Here is a 4,373-nt window from a genome sequence, read left to right on the forward strand (position 1 = left end):
GCGGGGGCGCGGGGCGAGCGTGGGCCGCGCCGCGGGAGCAGGACGCCGTACGACGGAAGGCACCCGTTCACTCACTCCATACCTATATTGTTTACAAAGCGCCTGTTTTAATGTAAATACTGAGCTGGCATCGCTACTGTAAATCACATGAGGTCCCCTTTGCAGTACCTGTTGTAACGCGGATGTGTACTGTAGTTTTCAGCTGGAAGAGGAGAAGTTGACTGGTCTGTTAACTTCTGATTAACCTGAAGGTTTGGGGAGCTCAGGGTTTCTTGGTTTTGGTTTTTTTTTTTTCCCTTTCTTTTTTTTTTTTTAAATTTTGTAGCTATTTATTCATAGCTTAAAAACAAACAATAATAACAATAAAAATAAACCTGTTACCAAGCTCACAACCCGGCATAGCTTAAGAAAAGCTGCTGAAGTCACTGGTAAAACGTGGAGAAGTAACACAACAGCAGGTACAAACTGTGGAGGTCATCCCGATTTCTGCTGGAGCTTTGCAGACGAGAGAGGGGGCTAGGGAAACTGTAAATGTCTGTGCATAGGAATGATTATAAAATGTGTAAAATGCACTTTTGTTTGATATACTCCTTTCTAGTTTTAGGTAGTTTGCTGGAAACTGAACTGTTGTTCTGTTGTGAACTGCTTAAGTTAAGAAAAAAAAAAGGAAAAAAAACCACCAACCCACAAACGGCATTAGTGTCTATTGAAATTGTAAAGACATTTCTTTTTAACGTTTTTTTTTCGTGTACAGAATAAGCATGGCATCTTAAATATTGGTGTTCTTGTTCCCAGCATGTGTGTTTTAAGACAAAGGTTGAAAAAGTGTCAACGTTAAATTATGAACCAAGTCGTCCAAATAATATTTTCTCATTAAAATATGTAAATGCAGATTTAGTTTCTTATTTGTCTTTTTAAACAGTTTACACGAGAAAAGTAAAACATTAGTTCATGAAAAAGGAATGACGTTATTCCAATATTTAGATAATCTAAGCAGCCTTTTCACGGGAGGTTACTATAAATATAGTTATTAACATACCATAATATGTTAGATAAAATTCTCATTATTGCCGGTGTACCAAAGAGGTAACATACATAAGTGTGTTCTGTGGTTTTTATATCTATGTATCTACACACATACATATATGCATACACACACATCTACGCGTTTGTGTCCTCTACAGTTATACCGAATATAAACACGTACTACATTTACACCTGTGCGTATGTATATTTATCTTCCACATACTCCTAGTTAAATTTTCTCTAAAAAGTATAAAAAATTAGTGAGCTTCTAGAATACGGAGCTAACATAAAAATCTTTAAAGAATTAGTTACTTTTTAAGACTGAGAATAGGGAATTTTTGTCAGTTGTGGTTTTTCTTACAAGTGGCATCTCAAAATCTTTTTCAAGTAAAAGTGAGCTATTGTAGCCTTTCACCTGTCGTTTAAACCTCCTCAAGCATTGCAGTTGCTCCAACCACTGCTATAATTTCTCCATCTCTATTGATCACACTTTCCAAACCCGGTAGGTTGCAAGCTGTAACACTTAAAATTGTACCCGTTCTTCTGTAAGCCAATAGATAGTCCCTTTTAAAAAGTAAGGGCAAGGTAGTTACAATGAAAATTGGATTCCGGGCACCTTCCAGTGGGGGCCTCCAATTCTTTTAGGGATTTTGAAAGGATTCAGCAACTCCTGAAAATGGTAGAAGCAATCTAGTGAAATTAGTACATAAGTGTCTCGGAGATGAGGCAGTCTGCGCCAAGAGCGCAGTTACGAGACAACCGAATACTTAAAGGCTTATTAGCAAGAAAACGACATTGTATTCTAACGAACTGATAGGATTCACTAATTCTACGGCAATGATTTTATAGAGGTTTTGTCTCTGCCTGATCTCTCAGAATTTCTGGACCATAAACAGCGCAAGTGACATCCCCATTTCCTTACTACACACCGCAAGGTCCTTGCAAAAGTTTTAAGATTAATGTATAGGGTAATTAATCCAGTTGCGACCATTTTTTTAAAGAGAACGGATCCCACACACAGAAAAAAGGTGGAAAATACATGAATCATTGGGCTGATTAAAATGCATGAAGCTGCTAAAGCTTGTCAGATGGGGGACAACTGAACTCATTCATCAAGTCCAACCCACGATTATATCAACACGATCAGCTAAAGAAAGCATTCAAAACTTATCACCAGATCAATGGACACATAACTCGACAAACTTTTCCTAAACAAGCGATGACCTACATTTTTAGGCGACGAGGACTCTTTTTCTCCTTCCTTTCTTTTTTTCTTTTAAGATCTAGCAGTCAGAACAAATCCTCAAAGATGAAATCCGAGCTCAGCTAAGAAGATGAAGTTGCACTTTCAGGGTCTTTTTTTAACTATATAGTAATCAACGGAGATAATAATCTGAAAAGATTATGCCGCAAAGCAAAATATTTGCAAAAGGTGCAATAACTTCCTTGCTTTATAATCCCATAGTAAGACTCGCACTTTAAAATTTCCTTTTTCCTCTTTATCTCTGCGATTTCCCGGGACTGGCCAAAGCCCGAGGACCCCCCTCGCCGCGGCCGCCAGCGCGCAGCCCGCGGGGCCGGCTCCGCGCTCCTACGCGCATCTCTGCCCGCGCCCCTAAATGTGGCGATGCTTATTTCAAACAAATACGCAGCTCGGCGCCTCGCTTGAATCTACTGCTTTGACTTGTTAAATCTCCCTAATGGCTCAAGTCCAATGTCAATAAACACAGATCTGAAATAGAACAGCAAGAGACAACAGCGCGGAGGGAAGGGGAGAGGGGGGGGCAACTGAATCAGCCGCGGCCGAGCTCTCCGTCGTGTTTAGACAGCCAGCGAGACATTATAAGCTGGGCGTACTTGATGCAAAGAGAGCGTTCATTCTAGGCAAAAGCTCTTTTCTTCCGGAGGATGAGTTTGAGCCCGGCTGTGCAAGGTAAGCCCGCGGACCCAGTCGTGCTTGGCGACTCGGGTTTTTGCTTCATGTCAGTGCATGGGGTGTGAATCCTTTCTCGTCAGGATATTTCTTTTTTTTTTTTCTCTTTTTTTTTTTTTTTTTTTTCTTTCCTCTCGACGTGTGACAAGACACCACCCCACAAGACTGAATCCTCTATTGAAGAAAGCCAGCTCTTTCTCACCCAGAATATTTATTTTCTCTCGGACCGTGCCTTGCGGGGAAGGGCAGTCTGTGCCAGGTAGGGAGAAAAGAACTCCCCAGCGACCCCTGAGAAGGAGTTTTATGAGCCAGCCTTTCTTCAAAAGTGGTCCTTGGGAAAAAGAGAAAAAAACTTAGCAGCTTCGTCAACTTCAGTGCCAAATTATCTCGGAATCTTAATATAAATGTCACTTCGTGGGTTGCTTTTTTTTTCTTTTTATTAACAAAAAGAAACCGAGGCTGTGAAGCCTTGGAGGGGCTGTATTTGTTTCTTTTAAACTAACAACAAATTATCTAATTAATATGTTTCAATTACAGCATGAAAAAGAGAGGCTTTGGACCGCCTGCAGTGGGTTTACAATAGCCCCAGAGCCCACTATAAGAATTTACAATAACTTCACATCTGTTTCTTTATTTCCCACTTTTCGAGTCTAAAACTCCTCTCGAAATCACTTCAAACCGTGGCCCAAATTATGAAATATGGTCTCTCTGCCAGGAAAAAAAAAAGGTAGAAAGAAAAAAAGGACAAAACTTTGCAGATCGAGGCTTCATTTGCAAGCGAGAAAGTGAAAGCCCCATTGAAGAGCATTAAACAAATATATTAGAATTCTGTCACTTTATGCAATTGAGTAGATCAAATAAAGGGTCCCAGGCCACTTCATTCACTCTCATTCACTTGAATAGAAAATGCAAAGAATAGCAAACCTAGACTGGGCCACCGATGTAGATTTAGCCCTTTTTTTCTAAGAGACAAAAAGGCTGAATTTTCACAAACACATTGCTGACTCGGGGACTAGGAAACCAGCACTGAAACCCCTTTGGAATTTAAATTCATTTTATCTTCCTCTCTCTCTGGGTCCGTTTGCACTACAGGGCGAGTTGCACTGGCACCCTTGCTTGGAAAAAATACAACACAATACAACAACAACAAAAAAACCTACAGATTTACCAAGACGAGCCACAGCACAGTTTGGAAGGTAACGTTTTTATTTGCAAAGAGAAAATGAGGAAACATCCACCCTTTGCCCAAGGTGCCCTGCGAATCGCGGGCCCTTCACGGGACGCCTGGGCAAAGCGCTCCTGCCCGGCTGCACTCCGCGGCCTCCCGTCCCGCCGCGCTAGGGGCACTGCGCACATGCGGAGGGCTGCCCTGCTGCGCAGGGCCGGGGCCGCGGGCGGAGGGAGAGCGGGGGAG

This window comes from Charadrius vociferus, unplaced genomic scaffold, assembly GCF_000708025.1.
Source record: "Charadrius vociferus isolate BGI_N301 unplaced genomic scaffold, ASM70802v2 scaffold325, whole genome shotgun sequence".
Classification (NCBI taxonomy): domain Eukaryota; kingdom Metazoa; phylum Chordata; class Aves; order Charadriiformes; family Charadriidae; genus Charadrius; species Charadrius vociferus.